The sequence below is a fragment of the Quercus lobata genome, chromosome 8 (assembly GCF_001633185.2).
Source record: "Quercus lobata isolate SW786 chromosome 8, ValleyOak3.0 Primary Assembly, whole genome shotgun sequence".
Classification (NCBI taxonomy): Eukaryota; Viridiplantae; Streptophyta; class Magnoliopsida; order Fagales; family Fagaceae; genus Quercus; species Quercus lobata.
In genome coordinates, this window is record NC_044911.1 from 34,871,972 (window position 1) to 34,894,250 (window position 22,279).

General features: G+C 34.9%; 1 long non-coding RNA gene across 2 annotated transcripts; it reads left to right on the plus strand.

The window, feature by feature from the left end:
* The first annotated feature begins 269 nt into the window (after positions 1–269).
* LOC115957608 lies at positions 270–6,118 on the plus strand. Of its 2 annotated transcripts, XR_004084380.1 has the most exons (4): positions 270–416; positions 994–1,083; positions 2,705–2,800; positions 5,998–6,118. It is a non-coding gene; the product is annotated as an uncharacterized LOC115957608 (long non-coding RNA). The 2 variants fall into 2 exon arrangements; XR_004084379.1 differs by lacking the exon at positions 5,998–6,118 and having other exon boundaries at positions 2,705–3,003.
* The last annotated feature ends 16,161 nt before the right edge of the window (positions 6,119–22,279 follow it).

Genomic DNA, 22,279 nt, shown 5'->3' on the forward strand with positions numbered 1-22,279 from the left:
TTTATTAATTTGTACTGTTAATAATAATTATTATCCTCATTATTATTATAATAACTATATATATTTTTATAGGTAAAATACGCTTTTAAAATAAATGTTGCCTTAATGGTAAGCGCGTGTGTGATTCACCCTAATGTCCCAGTTTCGAGCCTTCAAAAAAGCATTTTTTTATTTTTATTTTTTAAGTTTTTATTATCAAACGTCGTCGTTTTGAATTTATATAAAACTAAACGTCTAAAACTAAAACCCTAGCATCTCTTTCTCATTCAGCCGCCCCGTCCTCTCTCTCTCTCTCTCTTTTTTCTACATCTTCTTCGGGAATTTCATTGAAAGGGTTAGAGAAGCTTGCCATTTTTCTGTGTCTGCCATTATTGTGGACATCTTCTCTGCGATCTTCACCTTCTTCTTTGCATTAGGTTGGTCTTTTTTTTTTCTCCCTTAGATTCTCTTTATTGTTTCATGTTTTTCTATGAATTGGCATTTGATTTTGTTTCCTAAGGTGGGTCTTGCAAAAAGATTGGATTTTTGGGCTTTCCAAAACAAAACCCCTCACTCACTCACATGATTTTTTCTGCTTCATCTCTCTCTCTGTGTGTAACTTCTTTCTTGGCGCCAAATTCTTTAGACTCTCTGTCTCTGTGTGAGAGAGAAAGGAATAATAAGAAATGAGCAAAAGCCTCATAGTCCGTATGTCACTGAGTTCGCTGCGACTCCTCTGAAACTCGGCATTTGATTTCATGTTTTTTTTTCTTAGTTTTTAGTTAGGCGTGTGGAACTGTGGGAAAAGAAATGAAAAAAAGAAAAAGAAAAAAGATTGGATTTTGATTATGTAAATGAAAAGCTTTGTGCTGTTTTTTGATTTTTTATTATGTATTTGATATAATGACAATCTGGGTTAGTGAAAAGTTTCGGTCTTCTTGTTGTTCTGAATGGCAAATTTAAGATTTTTGTGTCTAAAACAATGTTTTTTTTTTTCTCTGTTTTGTCTATCAGACGAGGTCGCAAGCACAGGCTGCAGGGGTTGCTTACTCACATCCACTGAGTAACATTATGAATCGAATGGCATATTTTGGACCCAAAACGGTAAGTATACCCTAGTTCTGTCCCTTAATCATATTGCAAAAAATGTAAATTTTATTGTGGTAGTATATCTTGCGACTTTTTTGTTTGATGTTCTAGTGTGAACATTAGTAGCTAGGATTTCTTAGGTTCCTTAAACGGACCATTGATGATTCCATCAACTGGATCTTAAGGGTATGACATTTATCTTATTATCATCAACTGGATCTTAATATTATATTATTAGCATATGATAAGGAACCAGATGTGATTCTATTTCTATTCTCAATTTCTACATTGCCTTCTCAGATATTATATTATTATAATTCCCAATGTCAATTCCGAAGTTAGGTAGTGGTTCACTTGAACATCTTGTTTTGTGACTGTAAAAATTAGATGAATGACTCCTATCATAATATCACCATCTAGATCTAGGTAGTTAAAGTTAACTTTCAAATTGCATCAAGGGGTTCACAAATCTCATTTTCACGTTGTTTTAAATTGCCTTTTGACTTCTTTTAGAATTTTTTCTTTTAGAAAGGCATGGTCAAAACTGACAAGTGCGACACTTCATCCTGAAATTAGATCTACTACTTCCTTAGAATGAAGAAGAATTTCTAGAACAAGAAAATATATGTTGGTCCATCACATAGGGCAATACAAATCCTGACCAAATTGAAGTTTAATGAATACTACCAGTAATAGTCACCTTTATAGAAAGACACCCGTATACTTAATTTGTTTGTACTTAGAGATTTTTTTTCTTTCTATCTATAGTTGTTTGGTTCCTAGCAATAAAATAAATTAAAAATGGTTGTTCGGCTCTTATACAAAGGTGATGCTGGTTAGATTATTACACCATGACCTGTCAAGTAACTTTTTCTTGCATGTCTTTATGGCAACTTGATGAATGTACTACCATTTTCTCTTCATTTGGCCTGCTTGCGATGTTATTGCTCATGTGAGAGACTTCCCATAATCACAATCTTATTAAATTAAAACTATTTAATTTTTTTTAGGCATTTGAAACTTTTGTTATGGATGCGTACTTAATGGCTACATATTATGACTAAGTGGCTAACTTTTATGATTAAAAAAAAAAAAAAAAACCTAGCCTCTAAGCATGCACGTGAGCGCGTGCTTAGAGGCTTTTCTATTTTTTGAGTAAATGTTAATAATTTGCATATATTATAAATTGGGATTACTATTTTTTTCAATTACAAAAATACCTAGGAGTGTGATGAGTGTCATGCGTTTGTACCAAATATTAAAATTATTAACCTTTCTCCACACATAACACTCATCACACTCCTCAGTATTTTTGTAATTGAAAAAAATAGTATCCCAATTTATAATATATGCAAATTATTAACATTTACTCAAAAAATAGAAAAGCCTCTAAGCACGCGCGAGCGTGTGCTTAGAGGCTAGTTTTCATAATTGGAGTTCTCTTCGTCATTTCATATTGCCTAGTCCTATCTTATAATTAATTATCATCCTAAATAAAATGACACAATATATGCATTACTAGGGTCCATTCAATGGTTCCTTCTATATAGTAAACAATTATTGATACTACTTGTTTGTTCAACTATCAGAAGTTTGTTGATTATATTCCTCATCTTTTATGTTTTCTGGATTACAGGGAGTACAACCACTTTTGGATGGTGTACTTAGTTATTTGCCTTGTCCAACTGAAGTCAGTAGCTATGCTCTTGACCTAAGTAAGAATGAAGAGAAGGTATTGGGTTGATGAAAATAAATTTTTGTCCTGAATCTTTTGTACTTTCATCTCGTCTAAAAAAATCTTTTGTACAATCATCTGTTTGATAATATATTTCCATGTTAATATTACGTTAGTTTCAAGACATTTGTGGTGTTGTTAATTAATTACATTTGTGGTATTGTGTTAGTAGAGCTAAAATTATTATAGGTCCTTTGTAACAGGTTTGTGAACCATTTATTTACTAGCAAATAGCAGTTTTAAAACCTACTGAAAAAAAAAAAAAAAACCTACAGCGTGGTCAAAAGCGCCGCTAAAGGTTCACATTTTACGTTTTAAATAAATACCTATAGCGGCGCTTATCGCTTGCTGCTAAAGGTTGAAACATATAGCGGCCGCTAAAAGTACATTTAGCTGTTCTGATCGATTGTCTATAGCGGCGCTCTTTGCCCACCGCTAAAGGTAGACACCAATAGCGGCGGGCATTACCCCGCCGCTAAAAGTCAATCCCACGAATTCTAAAGACGTATTGCGGCGGTTTTATGCCCGCCGCAATAAACCTTCACCCGCCGCTAAAAGGTTCATTTATAGCGGTGCTTTTCGCGACCGCCGCAATCAACCTATAGCGGCACTACAGCATCGACGGGATGGCCCGCCGCAATAGCACCCGCCGCTATAGGTCGAATGTACCTTTAGCGGCAGTTTTTGGGGCTTTAGCGGCGGTTCTGGACTGCCGCAATAGCCCGTTTTTCTTGTAGTGAAAAGAGCTACCCGTTCTGATACCACTTATTCAATTTGTACTAAATTGACCAATTGATCATCACACAAGTTAGAAAACCATTTATAATGATCAAATTAATCAATCCAACAAGTCAATTTCATCAATTAACTCAATTTGAACAAAATTCCCAAATCAGGTAGTTTCAATCCTTAGAATTTTCAATTTTTCACAATACATCAAATTGATCAAATTAAACACCATAAATCATGTTGATACCACGGCGAAAATGGGTAAATACCCGTTAAAAACAAACTATTTAGTTAATAGGATCCGTTTACAAACTATTTATAATTTTAGCAACTCGAGCCTCAGAAACTCGATTTTGGGCCCCTAAATCGACTCTTAAAGGCTCGATTTTCATGGGTTGTTCCTGTCTGATGCGGCACTTTTTCCACGTGGCGCCTACATGAAAATCGAGTCTTAGAGACTCGATTTACATTTAAAATGAAAACAAAAAAAAAACCACAAGGGCAGCAGGAAATCCACAGCAACGCGTTCATCAGAGAAGAAAGAAAAAAAAAAAAAAAAAACCAGAGAAGAATGTTCATCAGAGAAGAAAAACCAGATCGCACCGCGAAGAGAAGAAAGAAAAAAAAAAAAAAAAACCCAGATCGCGGTGCGACCTGGGTCGCGCGGCGACCTGGGTCTCGCGGCGACCTGGGTCTCGCGGCGCGACCTGGGTCGCGCGGCGACCTGGGTCTCGCGGCGCGACCTGGGTCTCGCGGCGCGACCTGGGTCGCGCGGCGACCTGGGTCTCGCGGCGCGACCTGGGTCGCGCGGCGACCTGGGTCTCGCGGTGCGACCTGGGTCGCGCGGCGACCTGGGTCGCGGTGCGACCTGGATCTGTCTGTGTCGCCATTCCTTCTTCTTCTTCTCTTTTTTTTTTTTTTTTCTTTCTTTCTGCTTTTTTTTCCGCTGGTTCTGCATTTTGGGTTGTGGTCATTAATATTTTATTTTTGGGTTGGAAATCGAGTCTTAGAGACTCGATTTCCATGTAGACGCCACCTGGATAAACTGCCACATCAGACAGGAACAACCCATGAAAATCGAGCCTTTAAGAGTCGATTTAAGGGCCCAAAATCGAGTCTCTGAGACTCGAGTTGCTAAAATTATAAATAGTTTGTAAACAGACCCTATTAACTAAATAGTTTGTTTTTAATGGGTATTTACCCATTTTCGCCTGATACCACTTGTTTGTTTTTAGACCCCTTAAAATACAACCAGATTAACCTAGGTAATTAGCCAAGTGATTACTTAGTCAAATTATCCTAGGTTAACACACATATATCATATTATTGTAAAATACGGAAAATAAAGAATACAATAATATGATAACCCAGGAAAACCAAACCGGTAAAAAACCTGGGGAGGATTTAACCTAGCTATCCTCAAGGTAAAAAGCAAATCCTCTATGAAAGAATTGAAGTTTGTACAATAAAACTTAGACCACTAACATTCTATTGCTACCTCGAGTAGAAAACTTACTACCACGACTCCAAGATAGCTCCGAGTCAACGAACTACTTCTTTCTTTGGCCTTTGTAAAACACAAACACCTACATATGTGACTTTGAGATCCCACTCAAAGGTTTAGCAACACAAACTCTCTTGTTTGTGACTCTAAGACTATCATTGAAGGTTTAGATCATCAACATCTTTGATGAGTAGAAAAGGCAGCAACTTCTACAACACCGGATTTTGAGATTCTTCAAGTAATAACACCGGTAGAAGATATGAGAGAGCTTTTCAGGAATAAAACCCTAAATACAAAATAGGCACACTCTTCTCTCTCTAAAAAGCCTTATAAAACGTGCTTAGAGTTTCCATTATATACTGGTAGAAGTAGATCAGAAACTCTAATCCTTGATGGGCTTGAACTCCTGTTTGGGCTTAATTAAAATTCTACAGATACGACTTTCGATCGGCCGAGCCTGTCTTTCTGTTGATTGAACTGGGTAGATTATGAAATCTTCTTCCTGCAACTTGTATGTTGTTGAATATTGACTTAAATCACATTGAGCATTGTCTAATAATACCTATAGACTCTAAGCCCTATATCTAGACAAGTTTGTGTTCACGATTTGCCAATTGTTCTAAACATTTAGAACCTAACAAAAATTAAGAGAAAAATTAATTAAATTCTTAATTGGATTCCAATTTTATGTCACATATCCCATCTATGCTTTTAAATTTTTGTATCAAATGCCTTATTGTGTCAGTTTTATTTTTTAATTTTGATGTTGTATTTATGACACATTGTGGAAATCAAAGAGTCAAATTTTTGTTTTTAATGAATGCAATGGATTTGGGGTATCAAATTTTGTTTAAATATGCTAAGCCTATCCACCCGGATCTCATATTTTAAAATGTCCTAGCAATATATATCTTCTAGCAGTCTATTGATCAAGAAGACAACCTTTTCATTTGAAATTCAGGAAATTGGGCAATCTTGGAATCATCTTTTGCATCCTCTAGCAATTGGTTAGCAGTTATTAGCACTCTCTTTAGTTTTGTTATTTTTTGTTTGTGAAGTTTGACAACAAGATTCTTTTCTTTCAGAGAAGAAAACAAATTAATTGCCACAACGCACAAAACTCTTTGAAACTCTTTATATTCCAAACATGCTGTGATTTAAGCTTTTTATTTTTAAGATTGATGAAATGGATTTGCCCATTAGTCCTTGACATTTCTAGGATATTGGGATTTCAAATGTCATTCTTTTCCCTCAATTATTATGCCATTGCTAATATATTACATAACCATGTGATGACGGCTTTACTTTATGTAGAAACTATTGCACTGCAAATTTAGATGATTTAGCAATGGTCCTCCTCCAAGATTCTAAATAGAATCCATGTTTTATAGACCTACTTTTTTGGGTAATAAATAGAATCCATATTTTAAAGCTGAAGTATAACCAAAATCTAAATATAGTCCACATTATCTTTTAATTGTAATCTAGTTTTATGTCAAGTGTGCATTTTTTTTTTTTAAATTTTAGTACCAAGTGACTTATTTATAATATTCAACACGAAAGTAAAAAATGATAATTTATCATCATTACTGTTAAAAGTTTGGGCGTAAACACGGATTACAATTTAGCTTAATACTTAATGATGATGCCAAAATCGTCAGTTAGGTCACTCGTCAAATCCGGAGTATTAGACGATCTTGTAGGACCTGCAAAATAAAGGAGAGACTGATCGAAGAGACCACTAGGTTGTGCCCGGTGGGGGAGCCTCCAATGCTTAAGTTTGTATCAACTCATATCTTTCGTATATAGATAGTGTTTTGTAGTAGTTTTTGTTGTATCTTAGCAAGTGAGACAGATTGTCCCTTTTATAGATGACTTAGGTAGCTATTGGACATAAATGAGGGCGATTATTACCCTAATTGTAACGTTCTTTGTCTTGATGAGAGGGTTTAAGGCATTTGATGATCGTTATTGAATGTGTTGGGTGGTTAATCATCTATCTTTGATGGCCTACTAATGATGCAATGACCGTCCATTAAGATGACCTTAATAATTTTTATGGACTCATTAGTTGCCCCCCATTCCCAAGTTTGATTTTGTGTTGGTCAGACTTAGGGAATGCTCTTGACTTGTTTAGATTCAGACTTCTTTATCTTCAACTACTTTCATCTTCAAGAATGGTAGTATTTTTGCGAAGACTTCTTAGTATCTGCCTTTTGAAGGTCTTTTTGGATGTTCGAGGGATCATAACTTGATCTTGAAAGTGAGCTTTGGACGATCATTTTTTATCACTGCTAAAGAGTAAGGTAATTCTTTAAACGACCATTTTTTATTACTGCTGGGGAGTGAGGTGATTTCTTTGGACGACCATTTTTTATCACTGCTGAAGAGCGAGGTGATTTCTTTGGATGACAATTTTTGATCACTTCAATGCTTTTTCTTTCATTCATTTTCTAGTGGTCACATTTGATATTCTTGATTTGCGTGTGACTTGCGTTTGTGTGAGAATCCTTGTTTGCTTACACTCGTCTAAGAGTATTTAGTCACTTTGCCACTTAGCCACTTTTAGGTGACTTACATCCAGTTACAGAGCTTCGTCATTTAGACTTCGTTAGCGATTTACATCGGTCTAGAGGAATCTTGTCCTTTTTTTTATTATTTATTTATTATTATTATTATTTTTAAGCTCAACATGATACTTCATGTCTAAGGCTTAGATCTCTTTTGCTTCAATTTTTTGAAGGCATAAAAACTAGGCCACGTTTTTGCTCCCTCAAATGTGAAAAGTACATTTCTCGTTTATTGACAACTAGAGGAGTGGTTTATCACGATTGAAACTTTTTTTTTTTTTTTTTTTGGCGTTCTTTGATGACTATGGTCATTGCCGTTTGTAATAGCAATTTCCTCTTCCTTCTTTTTTAATTGTACGCTTAAGTCACTTCAATAGTTCTAGCTCAATAGAAGACCTTAAATCTCGATACTATTTTGTACATACCTCGATCCTTTCATTGTTATAGTCTTCTTGACGAACTCTTTGTCATTGAGCTCTTACATATAGAGCTATTCCTCGTTGGATTTGTACAACTCCATAATTTACAAGAGTTAAACTCAGCATTTGTGATGTAAGTGGAATTTTCACAACTTTTATCTATATCTTTATTTTTTTCTTAAGGGTTTTTCTTTGTCAAATTAGGACATTCCTTTAGAAAATTTGGAATATCTGTTTTTTGCATATTTGAAGCTAGTAATCTAGCAAACCTCTTATAGGTTTACATATTATACAAAATTTTGGGTGAATTGGTATAGCTTACGTCCAAACAATATCATTTCATGTAAGAGTATGAAACCTTAGTGAGAATTAAAGCCACACTTAATGCCATGCGATCAAACCAAATTGTCTTATTTTATGTATGAAGCACATGCTCTATAGGCAATTCAACCATTTCCACTTTTTTCTTTGTTTTGATGATAGTAGAATAGCAAAAGAAATGGACAAACTTAAGATCATTTGATCGGTTAGAGATCAAAAGTCTAAATTAGGTTGCACTATCTAGAGTAGATATTACTAATCAAGTCTTTTAACTTAAGCAAGAAATTATCTAGCCTTTTGTGTTGATTGTGTATGTTTGTACTAATCTTGTAATTTAGCAATTTGCCTTTCCAACAATTATTTTCATAACTATTATCCTATTCTCGTGCAACTAAATAACACTTGGCAAAGTGTTTAGACTTCTTAAAGAGTTTTGGAATTCAGTGCGTTTAATGATATTTGCCATTATGATAAATAGTCACCATATTTATCATGGTAAATAGTTATGATCTTATTTTAAATTTATAGCTACGTTTTTATCTGGCAATAATGATATTTGTCATTATGCCTAAAACTTGACTTCAAAAATTGTTGCAAATGAGCTAAAAGGAAAAAAAAATTTAAATCTGACCTTAAGGCCCAAGAACTAGGCAGCATCATTGCTATATTTTGTTCCAGTTGTTTGAAGATGTAGATATATCCAAAGGGTTTGCCCCTTGTTTAGACATGAAATGTGCAATTCTTATTTGACAACGACTAGAGGAATCGCCAATCATGGTTTGAACTTGTATTTTCCTTTCTTTGGGCTTAATCTTATTTTTGACGTGAGTGCTTTGACCAAGGTCATTTAAGATCACTCACTTCGATAGAGCTAGCTGCATTTCGTTAGGAATGACAATATACAAATAGGTAATTGCATGTTGCACAATAATTGATGTCATTCAACAAAGCGTACTTTATATAAATCATAGAGAAGTATTAGATTATGTATAAAGAATGAAGCTATACCATATGCTTCTGTAAAGTGTCGAGACTAAAGTAGAGATCGTCGATTATTTTGGATACTCCTATTCTCGACAAGTTTCTCTTTATTTTTTATTTTTTTTTTCTTTGGTAGGCTCACATTTAGAAATTTTTATAAGGCTATTTTCCATGTAGTTGACCTTTGTCATAAGATTACTATTAAACTTGGTAGTCCACGGTGTTTCGGGTAATTCAACCAATTGGTTGAACATTTCATACACATTCTGTTTGAATCTATATGAGGGTAGATATATATACTCCTTTTTGACCTTGCTCAATGGGTATTTAACTTTCAAAATAACACAACATTGCAAATATTAAAAGGTAAAAAGAGATAAATTATTAAATAACGCAATCCATCACTTTCTGCTTTTGAGCACAACGAATAGTCATCTTAGGATTTAGCTTCTCTTTCTTGACATCCATATATTATTATGGTATTTAGAGTGATGATGCCAAAGATTATGCAATGCCTTAAATATAAACTATATACGTTACACTTACAATTAAGTTTTATAAAGTTAAAAGGAGGAAGAGTAAGGTTTTAATTACCTGTCGGCCTTGAAGACTTTTTTAGAAATTGAATATTCGAGCCCACCTTTGCAAGGATGTTAGAACATTCATGCTTGGCTTGGAACCACTTTGCGCACATGACAAGCGACTTGGATGTGTGTACTGGATTTTTGGTATCCTTTCAAGTTGATTCCTTTTCAACGAGCTCTTCTTTGTTGGGTTGATATTGGCTTCAAAGCTACTAGGGCTTGATTCGCCATTTGTGATGTCAATGGAATTTTCACAATATTTGGTTGTATTCCCCTTTTCCACTTAAGACTTTTTGATCTCTTTCTTAGCTGTTTCTTTTTGACAAGTTCTCATTCTAAAGCTTATGAACTTAAGAATATAGGTACATTAAATAATCTAGTACTTTTACTGTGCAAAGTGTTAGACTTGGAGCAACATTGTCAAATAAGAAATTCACAAATATTATTAACCACAAATGTATAAAATTTTTTGGGGGCTTAATATTGATTTTTATATAAATGAGGTGTAATATAGTTTTTACCAAGCTCTGAAGTGTAGTGGCTCAGTGAAAGCATGATGCTTTAACATATAAAAACCACTAAAGATTTCACGAAACCATTTGATGGGATTTATGTATGGAACAATTTAAATTCTCCATTCTCAAAATGTAATTATACATGGAAAAGTTTAAATAGTAAACTTTGTTCATTCTGTGGTGGAACATATGAAGATATAAAATTTTATAACTTAGCAACGATGATGGAATTTATTTCAGAAGAAATGGATTGAAACTAAATATCTTTTATGCATATTGGCATAAATTCTAATGATTTTTTAATTATGAAATTTTACAAACTTGCATTCCTTAAATAACTAGATCCTTTGACTCAAAAATAATGCTATTAGCATATTTTTTAAATCATCTTATATCTTTTTTTGAGAGAAAAACCATCTTATATCTAATGATATTGACAACTCTGAAAGTAAAAACATATAATGTTTTATACATTTAATTGATTGCTCTAAGGAGCATTTACAAAATTAATTTCCATTAGGAAACCAACTGTAGAAAGTAAAAACATATAGGAGTATTCACTAAGTTTCTTCATCCAGAAATTCTTTAACTTCAAAAATAGAAACTGAATAACTTTGGGTTTAATGCCTAAAGCAGATTTTTTTTAACTATAAATAACTTAGATAGGCAATAAGATTCGAATCCACCTTTTTAGTGGTCAGAATTATGACATACTATAATTCTATTAAGATAATAAATTTTGGTTTCACTTTTCTCAAATGGTAAAACATGCGATTTCTTACCTTTGACAAGGGTCATGCAATAAAATTTGACTTCAATTTTCCTATCTTAGCAAGATGCATTAGGAAAGAAAAGTAGTGATATAAAAAGCCATAATGTGTGAACATCAATTAGGATATTATAAACATTTATTTATACAGTAAAGGGACTCAAACGGTTTGTTCTGATTATATTAGGAAATGTAGTAGAATTCTTTTTGATGGTCATAATTAGAATATCAAGGCTATAATGCTTGACTTATATTTAGCTTTAATGGAGGGGATTTCAAAGAGTAAATGGTGATATTTCTTAATTGATCTCTTTCCATTCTCTTTTCCCTAACTACCAAATATAATATATCCAAATATAATATATTCCTTGAACGTGTATAAGCTGTAGCAATTAAGGTATTCATTACCCTTGGCTTTCACACCTCAAGACCCAAGAATTGGGTTTAGACTTTCTCTCTTTGTTTTAAACTTTATATCATGTTAAAAATTAGGATTCTAAATTTAGGAAGACAATAAAATTTGACTTTTTCCTTTTTAATGCCTATATTTTAGATGCCATAATTTTGGGAAGGTAATTACGTTTTAATGAAATCTGACTTCACCTTTCATGCAAATTAAAACAATAGGGAAGAGTGAAACCAAGAAAGAAAAGCTCTTTGATGGTAATTTCATCAGGTTTTGACTTGGGTGGCCGAAAATTACATGATCACCTACAATTATCTCTCTATTTTCAGCAAAAGAATATTTAACCCATAATAAACTCCTTTTTATGTTTATAAAGCATTAGAAGAGGTTTTTGTGTTTTTAGACTTTTAGGTCATTTAACAACATGTAATAAAACCATTTGATAGGATGAGAAATTACTCCTCTTACCTCAAGACCCTAGAGTTGGGCCATGTCGTTGAGGCATGTCATGTACTTTCAAAGTCCATGTCTGTCTCATGTTCAGTTTGAGCCTTACAGCAAGCCACCTTTGGGTGATTTGATGGAAATTTTGAGGTTTTGTTCTTTGAAGACGAAATTGCTAAATGGGTTTGCTTTATTGGATCTTGAAATAAAGAAGGCTTAGCCTTTTGATCTCCTCCCCATTGCAAATCCAATTGTATGCTATGTTTCTCTTGGATACGGGTTCTAGCATCATTGTCTATGAGTTTGAAGTGAGTGACCCTTTGTCGTAGGAAGAGCTCAATGGAAAATCGGTCCCCACAGACGGCACCAAGCTGATGATGCCAAAATCGTCAGTTAGGTCACTCGTCAAATCCAGAGTATTAGACGATCTTGTAAGACCTGCAAAATAAAGGAGGGATTGATAAAAGAGACCACTGGGTTGTGCCTGGTGGGGGAGCCTTCGATGCTTAAGTTAGTATCAACTCATATCTTTCGTATATAGATAGTATTTTGTAGTAGTTTTTGTCGTACCTTAGCAAATGAGACAAATTGTCCCTTTTATAGGTGACTTAGGTAGCTATTGGACATAAATGAGGGCGATTATTACCCTAATTGTAACGTTCTTTGTCTTGATGAGAGGGTTTAAGACATTTGATGATCGTTATTGAATGTGTTGGGCGGTTAATCATCTATCTTTGATGGCCTATTAATGACGCAATGACCGTCCATTAAGATGACCTTAATAATTTTTATGGACTCTTCACTTAAGATATATGATCTGAGATTAAAAGAAATAGAAATTTGAGAAGGAGCTTAAGATAAATAGACAAAGCAATCAACAATGTTAATTATAATATTCTCAACCAGTGACAATTTTACAGAAATGACTCTGACTTTTTTTTTTTGGGAAGTAATTAAGAAACAGAATATATTCGACTTAATTCCTCATATCTATTTCAAGTCTTTAGTTTTAGTGGCGATCAAACAGAGCCTTAAGAGAGAATTTATCAGAAACTCTATCGTTTTATTTATTTCTCTCACGTCTGTCAATTGTAAAACTACGTAAAATCAATTCACAATTACTGCAAAAAAATTAATTTATGAAATTTACAAATGAAAGTTTTCTCAAATGAGAAATAAATAAATAAATCAAATTATGCCCAAATAGAAACTGTTCATACGAATAATGTCCCTTACAGAAGCTTACCATATATATTAGATGACGTAACACAGAGAAGATGAGAATAAAAAATAAAAAATAAATAAAAAAATCGAAGAAATCCATAGAAATGAGTATTTTCTTTTATTGAATGATGTATTTGAGTATTAATGTGCTATGATTATTATAATTATTTTGGTGTCAAGTATAAGTACAACTGTACGAGGGGTTAAAGTCTAAAAATGAACTCCACGTAGTGGGCAATATGCTATTAGGCCACAAGGTCATAGGTATTTGCAGACCTGATTGCAACAGGAAGATCGTCCAACCCGTTTCATGTGATGTCTCTGCATGGTGCGTACTTATCTGTTATCTCATGTCAATTCGCGAATAAACCATTGAGGGCAATGATATAAATTTCTGCAAGTTGAATGGTAGTTTATTACACAAAGCTCAATTATTGGAGATGCATATTAACTCGCACTGACGGGGTTCTCAAATTCCTCCACTCATCTTTCTCGTGGTTTGTTTTTGTTATTTTTTTTGGCTTTACTTTCTTGTGTTGATTTTAAGAATGAATAATTAACATGATTCACGAACCTTATCGTTCGAGCGTGAGCGCGGACCATTCATCTACTTCATACATACTGTGAAGCAAATGGCTGTGCAGATGCATTGGCAAAAAGGGCTAGAGATCAACATCGCATTTTGGAAACATATGACACGTGCGCCCCCCACCCCCCCCCCCCCCCCCCCCCCCCCCCCCCCCCCCCAAAATTAAAAAAAAAAAAAAAAACTGGTATACATATTTAATTTGAAAAATTAAGATTTCCCTTAAATATATATATTTTGGATCTCCTCTAAATGTTTAGATATTGACCCACAAGAAAAAAAAAAAAAAAAAATATAATATATATATATATATTATAGACTGAAAGTATAACATCAATAACAGACAAACTCTCACAAAAAAAAAAAAAAAAAAAAAAAAACTGTTGAAATGTTTAAGAAACACTTATTTTGTATGTTATACTTTGTCAAAATGTTTATAATATCAAATGTTTAAGAAACACTTATTTTATATGTAGTATTTTGTTGAATATGAAATAGATGTTAATTTTTATTTTCATTATATATATATATATATATATATATTGTTTTAAGCTTTGGCCCTCCCAGGTTCGAATCCTAGTTCCGTCCCTGACTAGTAGACTTTGTCCCCTAGATCAATTTCACCTATGAATTAAAATAAGCCAACACAAAATAATAATAAAAAAATTCTCTATATATACAGTAATAAAAATTATTTTTATTTGTGATAAATACAAGCTTATAAACTAAAACAAAAATAAAACCGTGCACAGATTAACAACTAGTGTTACCAAAAGTTCAATCTTAATTCAAAAAGATTCCTAAATTCCCTTAAATATATATATTTTTGGATCTCCTCTGAAATGTTTAGATATTGACCCACAAGAAAAAAAATAAATATAGACTGAAAATATAACATCAATAACGGACAAACTCTCACCAAAAAAAAAAAAAAAAACTGTTGAAATGTTTAGGAAACACTTATTTTGTATGTTATATTTTGTCGAAATGTTTATAATATCAAATGTTTAAGAAACACTTATTTTATATATAGTATTTTGTTGAATATGAAATAGATGTTAATTTTTATTTTCATAATATATATATATATATATATATATATATTGTTTTAAGCTTTGGCCTCCCCAGGTTTGAATCCTAGTTCTGTCCCTGACTAGTAGACTTTGTCCCCTAGATCAATTTCACCTAAGAATTAAAATAAGCCAACACAAAATAATAATAAAAAACTTCTCTATATATACAGTAATAAAAATTATTTTTATTTGCGATAAATACAAGCTTATAAACTAAAACAAAAATACAACCGTGCACAGATTAACCACTAGTGGTACCAAAAGTTCAATCTTAATTCAAAAAGATTCCTAAACTTCTGTTATTTACAAAACCCAACAAAATAACCAAATCCCATCTAGTTGAATCAACATATATTTATATTAATATATATATATATATCTCTACTAGTAAAATAAATAAATTTTCATAAGATGAAACTTCGTAAGCTTGGAAACTGTAACTCAATTCAAATGGTAAAATAACCATATAATTTGCAATGAATTTCAAAAACATAAAATTATAATTTGCAATGATTAGTTTCTAAGACATCAAAAACTAGAATTTATTTATTAGCCAGGAAACTTCAAAATTTTAGTTGGACTTGAAATGATTTATATATCCAATCAAATTTATATTCTTAACAATCTTTATGATTATGGTCAGACTATATCCCAGTAATTCGGCTCAAAATCACATAGAAGCTTGTAATATGCACCAAAAGAAATTAGTTTCTATGTAAATGTATAAAACCTCCACAACCTAGGTCCAAAGCATAGTCAAATTGTATATATAAATTTCCAGAATTTATACAGTTTAATTTCAGTCCATATCCAAAATGATATTTCACGAACTCACAGATCAAAAAACATATTTCATTCAAATCTTTGGTTACTTTCACAAAAGTGACACATGCTTGACCCAAATTTGAAGGAGATAGAAAGTTTCTAGATGACCATCTTAATCAAATAAGTTTATAATATTTCAATAGGAAGAAATTTTTGTTATTTTCTTTACATCAACGTAGCTAATATATATATATATATATATATATATATATTAATAGGTAAAACTTAGAGAAAATCCAATAAGATTCTACAATTAAAGTCCAGCACCACGTGTCTTATCTAATCTAAGTTCTTAAATTTTGTGCCAATTAAGTTAATTTAGTGTAAATATTGGATTTTAATTAGAGTTTAATTTTGCGCCACATGTCCCATCTAATTTAAATTTTTAAATTTTTGTGCCTAATGAGTTAATTTAGTGTGGAAAACGAGGATTCCAATATAAATAAACCATAAAAATACATAATCATTTATCAAACTTTATATATAAAATTAAAGGAAAAGAGAATTTGAATGATTTTATATTTATAAGCCTTTTTTTTTTTTGTATAACTAAAAACAATTCAAATTTATAAGTCATTTATGTAATATACCATGACTATATACAGTCCGTTATTAACTAAGTCATATAAATATTTGCTTTTTTAAACCAAAGTTTAGAGAAAATTCAATTAAAATCAAAATTGGATTTTGCTTTTGTTAGCTTTCCATATAAATTAAATTGTTTAGATTTTTTTTTTTTTTTTTCTAAACTAATGAGTATATTTTTATACTATTTTTATTTAGATATTTTGTATGTGAAGATTTTGAACGTAACAAACTTTAATTGAGCTAAACGATCCCATGCATCTGTTCCCATTCAATTTAGGAGATACTATTTAACCAAATTATTCTTTTATTTTGTGTTGTATTTACTAAAATTTCACAGACAATGACAGTGAATTAATATTATATATGTAATGTCTAATAGTGATTTTTTCAAAATTATATATGTAAGGACTCAATTTGTATCGATCCCAAACTGATATTGGGTTCGTACGTTAAAAGCCCAAACAATAAATTTTTAAAAAGTGAGCTGAAAGGTTAGGCCTTGGTCACCGGATAGTGGTTAATCATGGTACTCATGGTGGATGCACAGAGGTGAACTAAGATTGTCCATGGATCTTGTCCATGAAGTTTAATGTTCTTATTATTCCTCTCTCTTTTTGGGTACCGTCCCCCTTTTTTGGCGTATGAATCCTTACATTATATAACCTTTCTCAATTGATCCTAACCTTCCATCTGTCGATTAGGCAGATACCTACTCGAGTGCCTATCCCATCAGCTGCCTCCCCCCACTTTCTGTTAGTTGCAATAACCGAAGCCACACTGTTCAGGGGTCTTTTCCCATCAATGTGGCTAGGACGTTTGTTGGCGTATTCAATGCGGAGGTGACGTCTTTTCCTTGAACCATTCCCACACCGCACCCCCATGTGAGTCCCATTCCACTCACCTTTTCTTCTGGAAGCGCTTTGGAGGCTGCCTTTGATGATGTGTCGTTATTCCCTTTTAGTCCTCGGGATGCTGAGGACAGGGTCATCCTCGGCTGCACCTCTAGGCCATTTGGACTTTCGCTGCTTGTCCTTGACAACTATTCTCCTCGACTCGGGCTTTGGGCCCTAACGAAGAGTGGGCCGGGACCACAAATTCTTTGGCCCCACAATAGCCCCTCAAAATCCTGCTGTCCGGATCCTCGGGCGGAGAGGAGGGTTTTGATGACATCAGGTCTCTATCAAAGCTTGTCAATCCTTGTCATCTATCAGTTCTAGAGACTCTTCGTCTGCCCGAGGAACGTTCTTGGAGCCTTGGAAGGTGAAACATGTCTTCATTAAATGCGGGCGGCTTTGTGCTTCCCGCGTTCAACGGCACGATGGTAATCTAATGGTGGAGATTTCCTTACCTTTATGGGCGGGAAAATTCGTGCAGTTACTTTCAATGGGAGGTATAAATAATTTTTGGAACTGATTTGTCTCTTCACTTTTGCACTTAAGAGTTCCAGCGCACATATCCTGGGTTCAGTCAAACTTTCATCCAAATTCAAGTCTATCTCCAGCACAAATAGCCTGTCCAGGGAACCTTTCCTCTTTCCTGTAAGTTCTCTGCTTTCACTAACTCGTGCTTTTTCTTTTCTGGATTTCTTTTTCTCTTGTTCTTCTCCCTCTCCCGTCATCCTCTGAGTTTGTTTAGTAGTTCCTAGAGATGGTTAAATTGAAAAAATTGGTTGAGACCGAAGAGGCGATGGAAAAGTTCATCGCCAACTATAGGATTCCCCCTAACGTAAGTTTGAGGCACTACAAGGTGGGGGAGTGGCATCTTCAGAGAAGGACGAGCGAGGTGGTTATTCCCTGTAAGGTTGAATTTATTCAACCATCTAATTGGCTTTATTCCGTGCCAAATTTGCTTGTAATTCAGCATTTAGTAACCTTGTATTTAGGTGGGTTTGATGTAAGGGTAGTGAGTGAGATAGAGTGAAGATTGCTCAAAAGTGTGCAAGAAAACAGAGACTCGCGGCTGGGCCTCGCGGGTGACTCGTGGCTGCAAGCCGCCAGACGCAGCACACGTGCCAAGCATGCTGGAAGGTGAACAGTCATGCTAGCTGGAGCACTACAGGACAAAACAGGACAACTGGCCATACGGTTATCTCGCGACTGGATCTCGTGACTTAGTCAAGCCGCGAGGTCAAGCCGCGAGCCACCCCTGTTTTGTAAAACCTGACGTTTCACATTCCTCTCCCACTCCAGTATAAATACCCCTTTTACCCACGATTGTGAGAGAGCTTCCAGAGAGAATTTTGAGAGAGAAACCCTAAAGGAAAACTAGATTGATTCACCCACAATCTATACATTAGAGTCTCTTCAAATTCCTCAACTCTCTTCCTCTCCATTATCAAATCCTTGAGAGGCATTATACCAAACCTGGTTCTCACCATCATCATCACTGTGAGACAGCTGTTTGGATTTCTGGGAAGCAGTTAGGAAGGAACCAATCTTCATTGGTTGATGCTACGGTCTAGTAGCGGAATCCGGGAAACTAGAAAAGAAAATGGTTCGGCACAACCTCGTTGGAGCAAGAAGCTTGGAGGGCTTAGGTGCACTGGGTAGATTAGGCTTGGAGGGTCTATTGCTGTCCTTGTATCCCAACTGTATTTTCTAGTGGATTGTTTACCGCTTGGAGGGCGGCGGAGAGGTTTTACGCCGAGGGCTTCGGTTTCCTCTTCGATAACACATCGCGTGTTGTCTTTGTGTTTGCATCTTCCTTCCTCTCTATCTTTGCCTTTTTTATTATCTGCTGTGGATTATATTTTGTTTTGGCTTAGATAGTTTTTACCAATTTCATATTATAGCATATGTTAAGTTTCCGCACATTAGTTGTTTGACATATTGCTTGAATTGGTTAAGTTGTAATTTGGGGGTCTAAACGTTCAAAGGTATTTTTTACACGTTTTTGAACTTTCATTTGGTATCAGAGCAGGTACACTTGTTGTGGTTTTATTACCTAAGTGTGATCCTAGACCCCTGTGTTGTGGTTGTTGTTATGGAAAATACCATGCTGAATTGTAGCTTAAGTGTTTGTGAAAATGACTCTATGCATACGTTTGAAAGGTGTTTTTCTAATGATCTCGTAGAGTTGTTAAAAACTAAGAAACATGCTAAAGTATTTGTTCACATGCTGGAATATCTTGAAAATCAGAATCATGTCTTACACAGTAGCATATCTGAATCTAAATCATTGATTAAGAAATATAAAAGAAAGAATAGAATGTTGTGTGAGATGATTGAGAATCTGAAAATGAAAAATCAATCTGAAAGAAGCATGAAAACTAATGATGAGTTTGTGTTTGAAGGTTAGGAATGTTTGTCACATGTGAACCTATTTGTGCATACCTCATTGAAGGTGTTTAATGCGTGTTTGTGGTATCTTGACAGTGGGTGTTCTCGCCATATGACAGGGGATAAGTCATTGTTTAAGACACTCAAAGAAAAGGTTGGTGACTATGTGACCTTTGGTGATGGAAGTCATGCTCAAGTCCTAGGCAAAGGAACCATTGAGATACCTGGTCTGCTGCTGTTGAAAGATGTGCTGTACATAAAAGGGCTGAAGGCGAATTTGCTGAGCATCACTCAAATTTGTGATGATGATTTCCTGGTACAATTCTCTAAGAAGGGATGCTTGATCATCAATGAAGAGGGGATTCAGGTTTTGGAGGGAAATCGGACTACAGATAACTGTTATGGAATAGTTCCCACGGCACCAATATCGTGTAGAAGTGCTCGTCTGGATATGTTGGAGCTGTAGCATCACAGATTTGGGCATGCCAACTTCAAACAAGTAGCAAAAGTCTCCAAACTTGAAGCAGTCGAGGGACTTCCTAAGTTTGGAAAAGTGAAGAAGACCGTTTGTGGTGCGTGTCAATTGGGGAAGCAAACTAAGGCAAGTCATCACAAGGTGAACGTGATTGCCATTCTCGGTGCTTGGAGTTACTTCATGTTGATCTAATGGGGCCTACCAGAACTGAAAGCCTAGGGGGGAAGAGATACATTATGGTCATTGTGGACGACTACTCAAGATACACTTGGGTTGAATTCCTTAGAGAAAAATCAGAAGCTTGTGAGAGGTTGAAGGTTCTGTGCAAGAAACTACAAAATGAAAAAGGGATTCCGATTGCCAAAATTAGAAGTGATCATGGGAGGGAATTTGAGAATGCAAGATTCGAGTCCTTTTGTGAGAAGAGTGGAATTAAAAGAGAATTTTCAGCTCCCAAAACTCCACAACAAAATGGAGTGGTAGAGAGAAAAAATCGTGTGATTCAGGAGATGGCAAGAGTCATGTTGCTTAACAAGCAAATACCTTAAAAATTTTGGGGAGAAGCTGTCAACACCTCGTGTCACATTGGCAATAGGATTTTCTTTCGAGTTGGTACAAAGAAGACTGCCTATGAGATATGGAATGGGAAGAAGCCTAAAGTGAAGTATTTCCGGGTGTTTGGAAGTAAATGCTATATCCTAAATGATCGGGAGAATCTTGGGAAGTTTGATGCGCGAAGTGATGAGGGTATTTTTCTTGGGTACTCTACTACAAGTCGAGCGTATAGAGTGTTTAACAAGAGAACAAAGACTGTGATGGAGTCCATAAATGTCAAGATTGATGATGCCTTATCTAAGGTGGAAATGATTGATGATGTAGAAGGGCCGAGCACCAAAGAGCCCGATGTTGAGGTAGAAGCTTTGGATATAGAAGGTGAAGAATCTATACCAGAAGTAGAATCAACTCCCATCAACCCAAGAATGGAAACGAGATTGATGTCTAGAACATCAAGCCCATTTACTCCTCCGGAAGTTCATCCTCCTATCTCTCGTAGTGATGAAGTTTCCACTTCAAAAAGGCCATCTTCAAGAGTTATCAAGAATCATCCGGAAAGTAACATCATAGGATCTCTTGATGACGGTCTTCGCCTCAGGAAAGGAAACATTCTGCTAGCTAATCATGTAACATATCACTGCTATCTTGCACAGTTTGAACCAAAAAGGGTTGAAGAGGCTCTTCAAGATGAGAATTGGGTTGAGTCAATGCATGAAGAGCTGAATCAGTTTGTGAGGAATGATGTGTGGGAACTTGCTCCAAGGCCTGAGAACGTTCATGTTATAGGCACAAAATGGATTTTTAAAAATAAAACTGATGAAGATGGAGAGATAATTCGAAACAAATCTCGGTTAGTAGCTCAAGGATATACTCAAGTAGAAGGAGTGGATTTTGATGAATCTTTCGCTCTGGTGGCAAGACTCGAATCCATTCGTATCCTCATGTCCATTGCGTGCACTTTGAATTTTAAACTTTATCAAATGGATGTAAAGTGCGCATTCCTGAATGGATATCTAAATGAAGAAGTATTTGTTGAGCAACCAAAAGGATTTGAGGATCCTCATTTTCCAGATCATGTATTAAGATTGAAGAAAGCCCTTTATGGCTTAAAACAAGCGCCTAGAGCATGGTACGATCGTCTTACACATTATCTTCTAGATAGAGGTTTCAAAAGAGGGTATGCCGACCGAACTCTGTTTGTCAAAAATGATGAAGATTATCTCCTTGTGGCACAAGTCTATGTTGATGATATAGTGTTTGGGGCAACCATCGAAGATCGTGCTACTGAATTTTCTGAGGAGATGAAGAAGGAGTTTGAGATGAGTATGGTGGGGGAACTCACATTTTTCTTGGGTCTTCAAGTCAAACAACAGAAGGAGGGCATATTTGTATCTCAAGAGAAGTATGCCAGAAACATTGTCAAGAAGTTTGGTCTAGACTCCAAAAAACATGCCTCCACTCCCATGAGCTCATCCACTAAACTGAATGTTGATTCGTCTGGAGTCGAAGTAAGTCCTACGTTGTATAGGAGCATCATAGGGAGTTTGCTCTACCTTATAGCCAGTAGACCGGACATTGCTTTCAGTGTGGGCGTTTGTGCCAGGTACCAAGCTAATCCGAAGGAATCTCA